Source organism: Ixodes scapularis, unplaced genomic scaffold (genome assembly GCF_016920785.2).
Source record: "Ixodes scapularis isolate PalLabHiFi unplaced genomic scaffold, ASM1692078v2 PGA_scaffold12__126_contigs__length_90152505, whole genome shotgun sequence".
NCBI lineage: Eukaryota > Metazoa > Arthropoda > Arachnida > Ixodida > Ixodidae > Ixodes > Ixodes scapularis.
In genome coordinates, this window is record NW_024609838.1 from 51,185,530 (window position 1) to 51,203,754 (window position 18,225).

General features: G+C 52.7%; 1 pseudogene; it reads left to right on the top strand.

The window, feature by feature from the left end:
* Positions 1-11,399: 11,399 nt before the first annotated feature.
* On the top strand, positions 11,400-17,018 carry LOC121835218 (annotated as a pseudogene).
* Positions 17,019-18,225: the final 1,207 nt, after the last annotated feature.

Sequence of the window (18,225 nt, forward strand, 5' to 3'; positions counted from 1 at the left end):
CCAGATAGCTGTGCTGCCAGAACTAGCATGTATTTCTTTTTCTAAGCCGCTAGACGGCGTCGTCGGCGCCGCAATTCTCAAGATGGCGGCGCCGTTAAAAAAAAAGGTCTATAGTAGAGGATCCCCAAGTGCAATAGTGGCCTGAGGATATCAAATTAATTTTAGTAGAACATGAATTGTTCGGTACCTAACGCCACCGAGCCTAACCACTTGCAATTACTCTGCTTGACCACGCCATCTGGTGGCTAGCGATTTAACCTTCACGCTACGCGATAAACAGCGGCTTCGAGTTTGTTGTTTCGAGAGCGGCTTTTGGTTTCGCGGATTGAGTTTGCCCTTCTCCGTGATGTGCGGTTGACGAAGGAATTGTGACTCGAGGAACACTGAAGGTGAGACGCAAAGTGCGCGAAGTAACTGGGTATCGGTTGTCTCTGTTTAACACCGCAGCGCTGTCGATGAAAAGACTGAGTAACTGCTTTCGAAACACAAGTTTCTGTACCTGTGGGGGGAATCTGGCTTCGGAAATCAACACAGTTCGCGGAAAGCTCGTGTTACGCTTTTATTTGCTGCTCCTCGTCCCGTTAAAAAGACGTAGCGTCCTCGTAAAGCCTTATTGGGCTCGATTTGCTCGATTAGGGGCCGCCATATTGAGTTGCAAGCGACGGAAGAACTTTGCTCCCCTCCTTCAGCGACGAAAGTTTCTCCATTTCTAAAGGAACATAGGTTACAAGACCTTTCCTCCCTAAGGGAGGACTATCCATACCCTTTTTTCTAAGAGTGTGCGGCAGTTTCCGCGGCGTCGTTCCCGGGTAGTTCCTGGTGCCCCGGGATCAACCTTATGGATATTTGTCATCCTTCACTTCTGTATATGTGAGCAATTGCTTTGACGGTTTACACCGTCTTACTTATGCTCGAGGGGTTACGATACTCCTCAAAACCCTTCTTGGCGTCTCTGTAGATTGAGATATTCTTGCGCGGGCTGAAAGCTACGGTACTGATAGCCAGCTGGATGGTCATCGTTTCCGCTTGTTTTACTCCCGTTCTTGGCGGTAGCGTTCTTGTGACCGTGAATTGGTCTCTGAATCTGTGTGCTGCGATGGCGACTTGAGGCTCTACTTTTGATGCATCGGTGTAGTATATACATCTGCCTCGGGGTCTCCAATTAAGTTTAGGTGGTCATATTTTTGTTTATTAGCTGCTGTTTTTCTTCTCCCCATTTGCTCTTTGCTTAGGTTTTGTTTTAAAGGCTTCGTGTCCACGACTGTCTCATCCTCACACGGTGGCGGGGGGATCAAGATAGGTGTGTCCGGGTATCCAATATCTAAATTCATCAGGATGTTTCTGCCAGCTGTATTCTTCTGCAGCCTATGTGCTTGGCTTAATTTATTTTCTTGAGCAATACCTTTGAGACAGTTCATTCCGGCGTTTGTTTCCAATTCTTCTATCTTGGTGCACTTCGGTAACCCGGTGACGACTCTCATCACCTTACAGTTAGGTACATCTAGGCTCCTTTGTCGCTCACTGTTGAGGCGAAGGTAAACAATTCTCTAGGTGTTTTTGTCAAACGCAGTCAAACGCAACTGTCTGGACCAGGCTTTAGTCATTGGTCTTTATTTTTTGGCTCTGGAGAAACGCGACACCACGGAAAGGTTGCATCCCGTACCACGGAGGCCCGCGGTGCCGCGTCTAGTGAACATGATAATTTGATGAGTATATAAATAACAGAACGGATATCTGGGCTAGTTGGTACGTATTCATAATATAAACAACGCGACTGACATGGATGAAGAAAGACTGGACGACACGAGCTCTCCTGTCTTCCAGTCTTTCTTCATCCTCGTTTGTCGCGTTGTTTATATTAAGAGGATATGCATGCAAGATCACCACGACATGGGTTGCTGGTATTGGGGAGGATGGCAGTGCGATTCGCAGAAGTCCAGGGCGGGTCAGCAGCGAGTCATGGGGATCTGACACGTCGTTCGATCGGTGCATGAAAGAGACCCAGGAGCATGATGGCGCTGCTGCTCCCTGGGTTCCACTGAAGTCACTGGATCCGGGGAAAGTAGCGCCATTGCCTTTCCTACATGCTAGCCGGACACAAACACATACTAACATCCAGACGGCCAAAACCCCGCAAGGCGATTGACAGATTTGCCTACGTTGCCATGCGAATCCCGCAAACTCGGTCCCTTCAAATCTTAGAAGCTCCAAGAAGGCCGTTCTAAACCGGTCGCGCCAAGATCACCATGGAGCATCATCGTACTGGAAGCGTTCCTATGCAATATAAGCATCTGTGGCAGTGTATATGCAATAAAGTTATCAAACATGGTCATCTGCACGTATCTCTTATAATTATATTTTTTGTCCTTTGTATTTTAAATCAGTGAACTTATTTTTCAGTGTCTCCAAGCACCGACTAGTGGTGGTGGTACGAAGATGTACCATTGTTTCTCCGATGTGTGGTTAGCAAAATCTCGGTATCTAAGAAATGTCTTCATAAATCAACCCGTCACCAGCGAGTTTAGATCGGCTCACCAAGAACGGAGAGGTCAAGGAGAAACTTGCTTATTTCACGGACCAAAGAGGCAACCATATGGGAAGTTTGGCGCTACTTTCCCATGATCCAGTAACTTTAGGTTCCACTGGGTTCGAAGCATGGGGATCCAAGAAGGTAGCCCTGTCAAAGTAGAAGTTGGCGAGGAACCAAGGCCCAGGGTTCAAATTAAGGCACCGCCGTCGCCCGTTGTGTCATCCTCTCAACGTCGTTGTGTCATATGGCATACTGAACTTTCGACGCTGTTCCCGTGTAACAATAGGAACGTTTAGATATCCGTTTCCGTGCTCCGCGTACCGCATTACCAGAGCCTTTCAAGCATGCTTTTAAACACGCACCCGCAGTCACGGTATCACCCGGGCGCGCGCTTAAAAGCATGCTTCAAAGGCTCCGGTAGTGCGGTACGCGGAGCACGGCATAGGTTTGCTAAACGTCCCTATTATCAGTAATCTATAATCAAGCATCCCAGGCAGTTTGCCGCACGATTTTGAGCGCCAACGAAACAGACGAAACCGAAACGAAGGAACAGGGAAGGGGTGGCGTTACATGTATACCCTCGCCAACAGGAGAAAAAAAAAGCATAGTATTTTTCGGCGCCTCGCCGCAGCGGGGCGTTTGGTACATGACTCTCCTCTTATCCGTTGCTTGCTGCTCTTCCTTTTCAACTTCGGCGGCCGCGTCACATGACTACCTGCCAGTCTTTGTCAGTAGCGAGGAGGCAATGACAGTGTATATTGTCACGAATGACAGTTGATGAGGCGAAGATAACTGAAGAAACTAAACGTTGAATGGGGCGAACTTGTGCCCAAAGCAAAAAGGGAACAGAAGAAAACTGCAGAGGGTCTTTTTGCGTCGATGTCAGCGAAACTGCACGATCGAGGGCAGGGGCGAGACTGACTCCACTTGCCTAGCGGAGTCCCCTATGTACCCTCGTCGGTGTGTGGATCATTCGGTGTAGAACTTTCGGTGCGTATTACATTCGCAACTTGATCAGACGAGAATGTTAATGACCTTACGAGAAGGCCAAGTTGACAGAATAAATAAAAGGACAGTCCGCTGACGGGAATCGAAACTACACCTCCCGCGCGACAGTCAAGCGCGGTAACTACTCAGCCACGCACGCGCTTGCTCGCCGACGCGCGCGGCATTACTGCCCCCCCCCCCTTTAAACGCGCATCGTCTCGATGCGATGTGCCGGTAAAACAAAAAGAGCAAAACTAACAAAAAAATGCCAAACTACGTGGACTTCTGCAACATAATCCTATCAAGCGTATTACAAAACACAATTCACAGTCCTATCGAAGGTAGTACGGCTTCAGGCGCACGACGTGGACGACTTCCGGTCGTGGAGGGCGGCGTGATGAAGTCCGTGTCCCGTCGGTTATCACCTCGTAGTTCAGATCACCGAGTCGACGAAGCACTTTGTAGGGTCCAAAGTAGCGCTTCAGGAGCTTTTCGCTGAGACCACTGCGGTGGTATTGGTTTCCACACCCACACCCTCTCTCCGGGCTGGAGGAGGGATGTCCCGACGACGAAGGTTGTTCCGGCCAGTGTCGGTACGTTGTTGGGCTTGAATCCGGAGTCTGGCGAGCTGACGGACTTCTGCTCGTTGGGCAACCACCTGGGCGTCGTCGCTTCCGTCGACAGCCGGTTCATGGGGTAGCATCGCGTCCAGCATTGTCGTCACTTCGCCATTATGAACCAGTTGAAAGGGAATAACCCCGGTGGTATATTGCACGGCCGTGTTGTAGGCAAAGGTGATGTAAGGCAACACCTCGTCCCATGTCCCGGCGATGGTCTTGTTGAGACTTTCCTTCAGCCCTTTGGCCTGCGGGTGGTACGCAGTGTTAGGACGATGGCTCGTGTGGCTGAGACGAAGGACTTCTTGTGTCAGCTGGACCATGAACGAGGATCCACGGTCTGAGATCAAGACTTCGGTCGAGTAATACTTTCCACAAATACGGACCAGTGTCCGGCTGTAACCAAGGTGTCTTGAGGTCGGGTCGTGGGTCGTCGTAGCAGACTTGAAAGATTTCGTCCCGAAGGTCGGTCTGGATTACCAGCAATCACGGAGAGTTGTTGTTCCCGAAATTTTATTTCTGGAGCACACCTTGTCAAATGGCGAATGTCGGCAGGGCTCGTGAAAAAACCCGTGGCATGGCACTCCCACGCCCTTCAAGGTGCTATATTAGTGCGCGCTGCTCAGGATCGTCTCTTTGACGTCGGACCATGTCTTCGGTGTTCACTGCGCCCAGGAAACACTCGTAGTCATCGTCGTCGCTGCTGCCGGAAGGTGTTTCGACGGGAGCTTTGGACACGCAGTTGGCGTCGCTGTGCTTGCGGCCTGACTTTTAGACCACGGTCATGTTGAACTCTTGTAGTCGGAGACTTCATTGCGCGAGGGGTCCTGACGGGTCCATGAGGTTCGCAAGCCAGGTGAGCGAGTGGTGGTCCGTGCCTACGCGGATCGGGCTCCCGTATAAGTACGGGCGAAACTTCGTGATTGTCCAGACGACCGCAAGGCATTCTTTCTCAGTTGTAGAGTAATTTCTCTCCGCCTTGGACAATATCCGACTTGCGTACGCGATGACTCGCTTGGTGGCTTCTTGTACTTGAACCAGTACGGTGGCAAGTCCTGCGCTACTCCGTCCGTGTGAATGTTGGTTTCCGAATCCTGGTCGAAATGTCCAAGAACAGGAGGAGTTTTCAGTCGTCGCTTCAGTTCGCCGAATGCCTGCTGCTGCTCCTCGGCCCATTCAAACTTCTCGACGTCCTTCATGAGGTTTGTGAGCCGTGTCGAAATCCTTGCGAAATTTCCAACGAAGCGCCTATACTAGGCACATAGCCCAAGGAACCTTCGCACGCCTTCTTGTCTCTTGGCATTGAAATTGCTGTGACAGCGCGACTCTTCTCTAAGTCTGGCCGAATGTCCTCGTTACTAACCACGTGACCTGAGAACTTCAGTTCGTCATAGGGCGAACCGACACTTAGCCGGCTTGAGGGTGAGTCCCGCGGTCCGTATGGCTTGGAGAACAGCTCGGAGCCGTCGCAAGTGCTCGTCTAAGTCGCCGGAAAACACTACGACGTCGTCGAGGTAGACGAGACAGCTCTGCCACTTCAGTCCTGCCAGTACTGTGTCCATTACACGCTGGAAAGCTGCTGGCGCCGTGCATAGTCCGAAGGGCATCCCCTTAAACTCGTACAGCCCATCTCGTGTGACGAAGGCTGTCTTCTTTCGGTCACATTTGTCGACTTCGATCTGCCAGTAGCCCCTCTTCAGGTTTATCGATAAAGAATATCGAGAATGGCGCTGCCGGTCTAACGTGTCGTCGATGCGGGGAGTGGATAGACGTCTTTCTTCGTCACTGCGTTCAGCTGCCGGTAGCCCACGCAAAACCTAAGCGTCCGGTCTTTCTTCTTAACCAGTACGACTGGAGAGGCCCAAGGACTGCTTTAAGGTTGAATTATGCCGTCGTTCAGCATCTCTTGAACTTGCTCCTGGATCACCTGCCTTTCTTTAACCGAGACTCTGTATGGAGATCGATGCACACGGCGCGCGTCGTCCTCGGGAGCGATGAGGTGCTTCGCAACAGCGGTTTGGCGCACCTTCGACGACGTCGCGAAGCAGTCGCAGTATTCGGCAATGAGGTTAATCAGCTGACGTCGTTTCGGGCCCGGAAGCGTAGGGCCAATGTCGAGCTGCGCTGGCGGCGTACTGTCTTGCTGAGGAGGCGAGGATTCATCAGTAATGGCGGCGATTTCGGCGGAGTTTCGGAGTTTATAGACGTGGCCAACGGCTGCACCTTTCATGAGGTGTTGCTCTTCGTTTCAGAAGTTCATCATGAGGACCACTGTGCGGCCATCCTGAAGTTCAGCTACCCCTCTTGCAACGCCTATTCCTCTTCCTAGAAGCAAGGGGAGGCTCCCCTCGAGCAGAACTTCGCCGCAGAATGCTTCGGTGATCCAGACAGGCACGAATACTCTCGACCGCGGCGGTAAGTTCACATGACTTATGAGTACTCGGACCGCGGATGACGTCGCTTTGGGTTCCTCTGATGGTGAAGCAGGTTTTTGTAGAGTTAGCCGGTTTGCTCCGAGGCCGATGACGGTACCATACTCGCAGAGAAAGTCCATTCTGAGAATAACGTCCCTCGAACAGTCTTGCAGAGCGACGAACTTGACAGGGCAAGTCTGACCATGGATCTCAACCCGAGCAGTGCATCTCCCGAATGGTGTAACGAGGTGTCCTCCGGCGGTTCTCATGTGTAGTCCATCCCACGGCGTAATGAATTTTAGAAGGCGGCGGGAGAGCCTCCCACTCACGACTGAGTATTCTGCTCCGGTGTCCTCGAGTACCGATGCGCCGAAGCCGTCGATAACAACGTTTAGGTTGTTGGACGCCGATGCAGAAGCGTCGTTGTAATCCGTAGCGTTGGGAGAGTGGGAGCGCTCCGTCGTTCTTGGAGGCTCTTTACGTAGTTCGTCTTCCGCAAATCCAGGGGTTGCCGCGCCCTCTTTTCCCCGGTGAGGAGAGATGGGACCACAGGCTTTCACGTCGGGGTCGGTGCATCAGCGAAGATGGACGCCACTGTGACGCGACCGGAACTCTCGGCGAGACGCAGGGTGGGGAGACTGGGGTCGTCGCAGGTACTCATCGATCTCCCGAGGGCGTTCACCATAGCGGGGGCGCGGGTTGTTCGGGTGGAATCCGCGCAGCCCGAGTCGTCGGTATGGGCATCGGTGGTACACATGGTCAGTTTCCCGCAGTGGTAACACTGTGGGCGTCGGTCGGCCGTCCTCCAGACGTCTGTCTTCCACGGCCCGGGTTGCTCTAGGTGAACGTGTGCCTGATCTTCCTGTCGTCGGGGGTACTGGGGCGTTGGAGCGTCTCTTCAAGGTGGCGCCGTGGCTTGGCGGGGAGCGTGCGGCGGTCGTCGGGCCATGGTGGCGTAGCTCAACCTGGGTTCCTCCGGTGCCACCGTGGTGACGGAAACCTCTGGTTGGAGCGCCAAATGCACTTCTTCTCGTACAGTCTTGGCGATGGAAAGGGTTGGCGGGCGGCTGCTGTTTGGCAGCAAACCTCGTAGTTCCTTCCAGACGACTTCCCGGATAATTTCCCTGATGTCCGCCGTACCTGGAGTGTTTTCGCCGTTAAGCAGTGTGGGTGCAACGACGCCTGGATGTCGCTGACATCGAGAAGCGCGCGCTTGGAGGGCGCTCGATGTTGGTTGCCTCCGTGACGAAGGCTTCGACGGTGGTCGCCGGTTTGCGGACGAGGCCTCCGAAGATGTCATCCTTAACACATCGAATTGTCATCCGCACCTTCTTTTTCCCTGTAGCCTGAGGATCGTCTCGGGCGGTCAGGCGACGAACATCCTCGACGAACCCGGTGATGCCTTCATTCGCGGCTTGGGTTCTTGTTCGAAAAATGTCTTTGGCCCTCTCGCGTTGGTGCTGGCTGGTACACGTCTTCTTTAGTTCTTGTTTGCACACGTCCCTCGAAGTAAAGGAGCCTCGTGGTTCTCCGGTCAGTACCCCGCAACCTCCACCAAACAGTCACGAATGACTATTGATCAGACAAATATAACTGAAGAAACCAAACGGGCGTCGAAGTCGGCGAAACTGCAGGATCGAGCGCAGGGGCGAGACTGACTCCACTCGCCTTGCGGAGTCCCTTATGTACCCTTGTAGGTATCTGGATCATTCGGTGTAGAACTTTCGGCATGTAGAACATTCGGAACTTAATCTGACGAGAATGTTCAGGACCTTACGAGAAGGCCAAGTTGAAAGAATAAATAAAAGAGCCGTCCTCTGATTGGAATGGAGCCTACACCTTCCGCGCGACAGTCAAGCGCGGTAACCACTCGTCGACGCACGCGCTTGCTTGCCGACACGCGTGGCAATATAGTAGTCTCGGGACGATATGCGGCAGCCTAAAGGCCTGTTCATATAGATGCAGCGGAGTGCTACAGGAAGTATTTACTGGCGACCATACCTGTGTGTGCGACTGCTGAGCGCGTGCTGATGGCGAGCTTCCGCAGTTCTTTTGTAACGTGCATTCCGCACCCCCAAGATTGCCGGTCTTAGCACCCTATTAATGTGGGCTCGTTCTGAGTATGCGCAATAGACTGCATCACAAATATGGCGCCCAGGGAATACTCCTTATACACACATAGCGCTAACCTCGCACTAAGCACGTGCTGACGGGATCGTTCACCAGCTTTGTATGGCACCGTCAAAACTGTTGCTCATGTCAGGCGATAAGTAGCTGAGGGAGAGAGAGAAGTGCTGAAAAGAAAGGAAGCTTGGAACTTATTTAAGTAGCTGACGACACGGGAGCAGCACTACATCAGCGCTTCGCTGCATGTCAGAAGCGACCTTAAAGGGGCACTGACACCCCAAAAGTCGTATTATTTTTTATTGTCTAAAACGATGCAAGTTATAGTCATAGACACGCAACAAAAAAAAAAACCGCATCGCGAAAAAAATTCCCCCGCGCGCGCACGCGCGCCTTTTTATTTTTGGCGTTTATATTTTCGGCGCTCACCTCCTTGCTTCTTTTGATCGGTGACTTCAAAAATCAGGAAATTTAGATGCTTCGTAGGTGAAATTTCTATAACATTTAATAACGGCAATCGTAAAACATGGTTTTAACGCAATTGCGAACGTACTACGGCCCGTCTTTTTGAAACACCAAAAATCAGATTTCGGTGTGATGTCGCTTCCTGGATTTGTGTCCTCCTTCGGAAAACTTGGCGGCGCTCAAGCAGAGGCTTATCGGCGAGTCGGGGAAGAAACCGTTTTTTTTCCCGCACCGGCACCCTTCTATCCCGCGTGCTCACCTCCTCTCGCTTCGGGTCGCAGTGGCGGAGGTCCGAAAGAAAGTCGAGTCGCATGAGACCGCGAAATTTGACTCACTGCACTGGCGCGGATCGCGCGGAAACTTCAAATTCCGCATTTGGAAATTGTACATAATGGATTAGTACATAATGTACAAATTGTACATAATGGATAATAGATCAGTACACCTTAGTACATTTGGAAATTGTTTTTTTAATTCAGAAATACTGAATTCCCAAGTTTCGAATTTCGAGGGTAATGTCCCGGCCTTGTTTTCAATCGTTTCAGATAATAAAAAAAAAAAAAAAGATTTTGATGTGTCAGTGCTTTTTTAATAAATTGTTAGAGATCGCGTAACTGATAAGGCGCAGATTTGTAAAATGAGGCCCAAATGAGGGCACGTAAAACAAAATATAACCTCAGCTTGCCGTGATTGTATTTTGCGAAGTTTCGAGCTCGTGCAATCCGATGTCCTAATGTGATTTTTTTTTTCTATTAGAGAGGTACGGACGATAACCAATCCAGTCCTGAACAGTTAGGATTTCGACGCTTCAAATCCGGTTCGGTATTTTTATCAGGGGCAACTATTTGCACGTCGAGAGCCACAGCATCGTTTCTATCTAAGGCGTGTCGTTTGCTTCTTTCACTTTTGAAGCGAAATCATTGACTGTCCCATGAGCGAACGGACATCATCAGCTTTGAAGCCGCGCTAAACGGCGCCTTCCCCTGCCGCAATGTCGCGTGTAGCATAAATCTGATGGATGGGCTCTCATTGGCAAGCGCGTGTCATCAAGGAACGAGGCTCCCTTGACTCTTGTGCGGCATAGTTCCGAGATACGCAGCCATAGCTGCCCTCTCTGCGGCGGCGCAGCGCACGCAGTGGAGCGGCTGCCGGTAAGAGGTGCGGCAAAGCGAGCCTGGCCGCACGACCCGCTCGGGCAAACTCCGAGGAGGGTGCAAGGCCGAGCTCACCGCGGCGAGGCCACTTCTCGAGAGCGCGCGCTCGGCCGTCGGCCAAAGAAACGGGGCCGTCTACACCACTACGCCGCAGACGAACTAGGGGAGCAGAAGAGCCACATTCATGATTTTGCCTTCACAACTCATAGGAGGTGGTTAAGTGTCTTCGAACGTTTTTTTTTCTTCAAGGGCCTTAGTCCTTTGACAAACGCCGATGGTTAAATGCTGTCGACCTATTGAGCACGACTTACTGAAACGTCGGTCTCCTATATGTGTAAGACTTGGTTGATGACGGTCTGTATTTCTGAAATATTTGACCCAATCACGCGTAAAACCTGCATTTCTATCTATTTATGTTTGCAGTAAGGCGTTCTCTATGGGATTCTTTAGACGAATGCGATTTATTATCTCTCGTTCTGCACATTTCGTGTATTTCCCTTCAGATCTATAATGCGAGCACACAGTCGTTTTTGGCGTAGCCCGCAACCCGGTGTTTCACACTGCCGAACAGCGAACAAAAACGCGCGTTCCGCAGGCTAAGCAGATGGTGTATTCTCGAATATCATCGTCCCATGTCGGTGTCAAGCGGTTATGTGACTTTCATACAGTCAAGTTTATTGATGACAAAAAAAAATAAAAAAAACATAACTTATTGCTGCCTGAAGATATGCCAACGTAAGTAAAGGGCTGATCACCCTAAAGATATACATCATAGGTAAATGCACTCCGAAATTATTTGATATGTGCTTTGAAAAGGCGAAGAAGACTGGTTCGAATCGTTTCCTGGCATTCCTGCGGCCTTGTCCTAATTGTACTGGAATGTAATTGGTTTCATCTCTTCTCTTCTTCGATTTCACCAGCGGTTCGAGAGCTCTACTCGCATCCGTGAGCAACTTTTTGCTCAATTTCGAGCCCTTTTTCACCTTTTATGAGCCTTTCGTTGAACCCTCCGCGCTAAGCCTACTGGCCCAGCGCGGCAAGGAATAGGGCACGATGACGGTTGCGCCGCCGGCCCATCGGACCCACGACGCAGTTTTAACTCCCGGACATGACGACGCCTCTGGTTGCGCCACCGCGGCTGCAGTTGCTGCAGGCTACTCGGGATCATGCCGCTGTCACTTCGTACGAAACTTCTCCCCCTCCCTCGCAAGAGATGGACGAGGACGCGGAGGACTTCGGCCCGTCCAATAATCCAAAGCGTCTTCGTTCGTCCGACGATAGTCTTAAAGACGAAGACACGAGTCTCCAGGCTTCATGGGCTTCACGAGAGCCGGACGCCACTGACTTGGAGGGACTTTGGGAAAAGGCTACAACGAGAACCCAGCGCCTAGCGCAACTCAAGGCATCGGGCCAACCCCTACCCACCACAAGCCGCAAGGAACGTGTAACTCTCGGCACCCATGTAATCAAGATACAGCCCACAGAAAGATGCGACGTATTGGGCTTAGACCCAGAAGAGCTGAAGACCGTTATCAGCTCCTTCGCCGGTGACCCCAAGTTGCTCAAACATCAGATACTGAGGGTGAGCAAACTCTCTATTACCATCGTCGTTACTACGTGCGACTCCACGCAGGCCACGCATCTCCTCCGTATGGGTGTGTTACCTTCGCGATCGAGACCCCCACTCCCGGTGCGTACGCACCAAGTTCCCACGGACGGTATCTCGCGGGGAGTAATCCATGGCTGCAAACCCAACGAACCCACGGCTAAGCTTCTGGAGGCGCTGTACGCCGACGGAGTGGATGTCCTGACGGCCCGGCCTATGGGCTCCAAAGGTACAGTCCTTATCCACTTTGCATCTCCGCATCCGCCACGCGAAGTTATGTATTGGAGCTTCCCGAGAAGGGTGGAACGCTACGAACAGCGATCTCTTGTGTGCCCGCGCTGTCACCGCCCGGGACATAAAGCCACCAGCTGCCCGATTAACCAACCGGTCTGCAGCAACTGCGGAAAACAACACGAGCAACCCCCGGAAGCCTGCCCGAATGGCGAGGACAAGTACTGCGGTCATTGTAAACAGGATGGACACGTGGCTACTGATTCTCTTGTCCCGCTCGAGCTCAATTCGCTCAGCGCGCGAAACAAAGGGAAGGAGCCAAACAAGAAAGACTGGCACGGAGCCGCTCGCGCAAGCGCAGGCAGCGATCCAAGCAACCCTCTGGCACCACCAACTCACGTCCCGGTTCCAAGAGTACTACCTCCCAGCTGCGCGGGTCGAGCAAGGTTCAGATCCAGGATCCGCTCCACTCCTACGCCGATATAACTGCGAGAGGTCTCAAGGGCGGTCGCAGCCCAAATGCACGCCAGATGCTTGAGACACTCCAGGTCGAGCAAGACCGCGATCAAGCCGATTTTGATAGCACTATGAAACGTCTGGAACAACAACGGAAAGAAATTCAGCGTACAATGGAACAGGTCAAGTGCAAACACAATCAACGGCAGAAATCACGAGCAGATCGGCTCCGGGCGCTGCACTTTGAAGTTGAGGAAGAAGAGAGATTGGAAACCGAGCTCCTTGAGAAAAGCAAGCGACGCCAGTCCCTTTCACCTGAGCGGTGTCGCACACCATCTGGAAATACTTCATCCTCACGACAGCAGGCAAGAAAGCAATCTCACGTACCTGCACCCCAGCACCAGGCAGCAACCCAGAACTCTAACGAGCCGCCGGTATGGATACAACAACTCATACAGCAGCAACAGCAGCAAGCAGAGCAAATGAAACAAATACAGCAGATGCAGCGGCAAATACAAATGCAACAGCAACAACAAACGCAGCAGTTCCTCCAACAGGTGACTCAAATGGTCGCAAAACAGGTCGCTCAGATGTTCTCCCCCATACTTAGCCAACATGGACCCAGCCTGCACCAGCCGCAACCAACCTCCACTGAACAGCAGCTCTGCGCACCCACCGCCTGAGCGTCCTCCCGACCTCCTGCAGTGGAACTGCCGCTCGCTACGTCAGAGCGCTGCCGAGCTCGTCGAGCTCTTCCGCTTAACCGGAAGGCCGGCGGCGCTTCTGCTGCAGGAGACACGGGGGATGAGTCCGGGCATCTCGGGCTTCAACGGATACTTCCAACCAACGATTGAACACGGACTAAGAGGCGGATCAAGTGACACATCTCAGACCATTGAAGCACAAGCTGCGGTGTTTGTGCGCAAGGGCCTCCCACATGCACAAATAGATACGACGGCCTACTGTAACCCGTTCCAGGAGGTGGTGGCGGTTCGCTGCACGCTTGGACGTCACCGGGTCATCCTAACCTCCTGCTACGCGAGACCTGAGTCAAGCTGTTCCAGGCGCTGCCACACTGGACAAGCCGGCTTCCAATGGATGATGGCGCTACCCCCGTGACCGCCTGCTCGTGGCGGGCGATTTTAACGCGCACCACCCGGACTGGGGGTACTCGATTGCTAACGCCAGGGGCGCGCGGCTAAAGGGGGCAGCGGAGTTGGCGCACCTCACTCTGGCCAACGACCTCGACTACCCAACGCGCCACGGACTGCACGAGGGACAGCAAGACACCACCCCAGACCTGACCTGGGCAGACTCCCGACTGGTGACCGACTGGCGGTGCGGACCGGACCCTATGGGGTCCGACCACTATCCCATCTGGCTGGAGCTCTCAACCGGCGGCAAAGCAGGGCGCAGACGTTTAACTCAGGCTATCGACTGGCCACCGCCTTCCGAAAGGCGGTGGCCACGTGCGAAGACGCGGTTCCCGTAACCGCAAAATTACTGAGGGCAGCGCAAGCGGCCACGCGAAACCTGGAGGTGGAAGACCAAGACCCGGTTCCCGACAAACATCTAATCAACCTGTGGGAAGCACGCAAGCGGCTCCACAAGATATACCTTAACAACGGCAAACGATTCAAGGACCTAGTGCGTTTGCGCAACAAGACGGCACAGGCACGTAGATATGGCAAACGCCTGGCTCGCTCGAGGTGGCTTGACCACTGCGCGACGTTTGACGAACGAACTGGCACTCGCAAGCTATGGCGCGCCCACAGAGCCTTGACCGGCAAGACCAAGGCGCCCAACACTGCTCGCAACATCCAGCTAGCCACCGACCAAACTCCGGAGCAGTTTGAGGAAGCGGCCGCCAAGGCCTTTTTCCCACAACCTGCTAACGATCCGGACCTGTGCCTGTACTAACTGCAACCGCCGAGCGACACAGAACAAGACGCCCCGTTCACGATTCAAGAATTGACACTGGCCTTGGACTCTGTGAACGAGCGCAGCGCCCCTGGATAGGATGGAATCACGTGGCGCATGCTGCGCAACCTGGACGAGCCGGAGAAACGAAAGCTCCTGAAAGAACTTAGCGACGTCTGGGCGTCAGGAGTACTACCGGCCGACTGGAAACATTCAGTGGTGTACCCTATTCCGAAACCAGGAAAGAGTCCGGATCAAATACAGAACCTCCGACCAATCTCACTTACGTCTACGCTATGCAAGCTGCTCGAACGAATGATCCTTACGCGACTCACTTATGTCTTGGAAGAAGCCAGGGACGACCCTTACTACGACGTTGCGCAGACTGGTTTTCGCCCCAGACTGTGCACCCACGACAGCCTACACCTCCTCCGAAACTTTGTTGGTAAGAGGCGCCGAGGAACCAACAAGGTACCCGGACTCCTGGTGGCAGTGGATCTCCGGAAAGCTTTTGACACCGTCGAGCATTCGGCAGTGATCGAGGAACTCGAAGAGAGTGGCGCAGGCACCCGCATAATCAATTTCGTGAAAAGCTTCCTCAAGAATCGTACCTTTGAGATCAGCTCGGGCGCCCAGCAACCCCGCATGTTCCACAATTTCCGTGGAGTACCTCAAGGAGCCATCCTTTCGCCGACCCTTTTCAACTTGGTCATGAGAAAAATAGCAAGAGTGTTGCGCGCCGTCCCACACCTTCAGCACACTACTTATGCGGACGACATCACCCTTTGGGTGGACCCCCGAAACACAAAGCTCGACACTAAAGAAACGGTCGAAACCATGCAGACGGCCCTAGATGCCATTGACCAGTGCCTGCAAACTACGGGCATGCAACCTTCCCCAGAGAAGACAGCCTTCCTCATCGTCGGCGGTCTTGAGCACAACAGAGCTCAAATACACCTGACCCTGGCCGGCCAGTCCATTCAGCGCTCGCCCGAACGCTGGATTCGCATATTGGGAGTCCCACTGCACGAACAAGGAGGAGCGCAAGAGTGGATCAAGCAACTCAAACCCAAGTGGCGACAACAGCTCCAACTCATTAAGAAAATGGGCAACCGCCTCGGTGGCGCGGGCACGCGCACCATCCGCTTGCTCACTCAAGCAGTCCTGACCTCAAAAGCCTGCTATGGAGCCGCATGTTTCGTCCTGACCAAGGCGCAGCTCAAACAGCTGGAAATATTGGATCGTGAATGCCTGCGTGCAATCACCGGTCTCCCAAGACACACTAAGACGGAAGAGCTGTATCGGTACTCGAATCTTCCGACTCTACAAGCCATTATTGAGACCCGCGTTGCCGGCCATCAGCGGCGCCGGACATCGACTAGAGCCGGTCAACGTCTTCTGGATTTACAGGGTTGTTGGCCTCCCGTAGGAGAGGCCCCGCCTCCGAAGAGCATGCCACCATGGGAGGACATTATGGTCAGAAACCCCAAGCCGCTCACTCGCAAACAACACCGCGAAGAACATTCAGAAGAAAGAGCTGCACTTGCTGCGCGGGCAGACCTCGTGGAGCACGCGGTCTTCACAGACGCCGCATGGTGCCAAGAGACGAAGCGGGCCACACTCGCCTACGCTACTGGCCAGGACCGATATGCTCAGACACTTCAATACGACAGCGAACCTAGCACGAGCCGCCTCGAACTGGATGCAATACACCTGGCACTATCGAATAAGAGAGACATTCGACCCAGTGGACGTACCCACCCGCGTAACCATCTTCACGGATTGTAGGGAAGCCCTTGCCCGTCTGGGGAAAACTCCTCGCGAAGGGACGCTCTGCCAGCGAATCAAGAGTCTGTGCTCGTATTTGAAAAACACCAAAGGTATTGAGGTGAGAGTGGACTGGGTCCCGGGACACGCGGGCGGCATCGGTAACGAGGCCGCACACGCGTGGGCGGGCGAGCAAAGGGAAGACCGCTCCAACCCAGGGATCTTCGTCCCCTTCGCGCCGCCGGACCCAGACCCCATAGAGAAGAAATCTGCGGCCCCGTCAAGAGGATCAGCGTCGGCTGCGAGATCAAACACCCTACAACCCGGCACCGCTACCCAAGGGTTTATCCAGAGGGGCACAAGTGTTAATTCACAAGGCCCGCACCGGAGCTGCGCTCACCGAAGACATACTCGCTCGGTGGCGTAGCTACAAACCACGGAGGGGCCGCCCACCCGACCAAGTGCCACCGGAAGGGTCCGAGCCCGCTGCACTTGTCGTCTGCACTACATGCACCGCCGGCGTGAGCCCGACGATCCGACACTTACTCTGGGATTGTGCCGGCTTTCGAGACAAAAGAGCCGAACACCTGGGGCCTCACATCGACACTTTAGAGGCCTGGATCACACCGGTTAACGAGGCACGGGCCAGGGAGACGCTGATCTCCCTATGGGAGTTCGCGCGCTCGACAGGAGTGCACCGCCGAATGTAAAGTTTTCCTACCTATGTTCCCCTTCCCCCAATGAGGCCATGGCACCACCCTTTTTGAAAATAAAGTTAATCATCATCATCATCTTATGTGCTTTGCAAATCGTTTCCGGTGTTTTTATCCTGGATAGGCACGTCTTAACCGTTTTGTTAATAAATTATAAAAAAGGAGTATGCAACTTCTTTTTTTCATTCAAACATTACATTGATATAGTACCACAATTCAGCAAAACGTTTGTTTTTAGCGGAAGCGTAGTTCGGTCTACAAGGTTCGGAATCATACTTCCCACTGCCCCATATGTGGGCTACTTTCCGCGAAATTTTCGGAAGCATTGTTCTGTGCAGAGCGGTGCAGAGCACGCAGTGCATGTGTACCCGGTTCTTTTTCATGCTGCTTGGTGCTGCAGTTCCTGCATCGGCGGTGGTTGGAGTTGTTGATTGGAAAGTGCTGTCCGACTCCGGTCAACCTGACCTCTTTGGGCACACCTATTTCCTTAGAAATGAATAACGGTGTCCTCCCTCTCTTCTACATGACATGTGTCCACAGATTAGCTGCCTTGCGAGCTTCAGTCTAAAAGAAAGCTGATCTTTCTTCTGAAACCCCATTGTGCTGCACAAAACAAAAGCATTGCCATTTGAAAGGTACACAAAGAAATAAAAAAAAATCCCCTGACACCAATTTAGTCCGTGGCGTCCGATGGCGTTCCTCTCCCGTACATGGTCGAACATGTCGACACCTCCTATTATTTGGTTGTAGGTCGCAACAACCTCGGGACAGGTGACAGGGGTCTTCATTCCATCTTTCTGTGTTCTTGAGATAAGGACATGTAAGTCGTTTTTCATATACATTCGTTCATGCATTCACTCGTTGGTTCATTTATTCATTCAATCAAACAACGATTGTAGCTTGGTAGCATATATCATTCTTTGAGATCAGAAAGGTTAGATGCCTGACAAGCAAAGTTACCTTTTTCGATTGACATGAAGACTTTGTGTCTCGGAAAAATGCGCAGAAAGAACAAAGCCTCCGACACCTGGCACGTCAGGCGCACGCAGTTGGCGGGATAAAAAATAAAACCAATAATACTCCCCTTGGTGGGAAAGATACATATTTTGCTTAGTGGAGAAACATCTTTGAGGGCTGGAGTTAAACAAAGTACACAATGGCGCATGACGGAACTATGACGATTGCGCAGAAAGACCGCCACAAAGTGACAAAATAAGTAGCTGTAATGTCGAGCTGAGTAT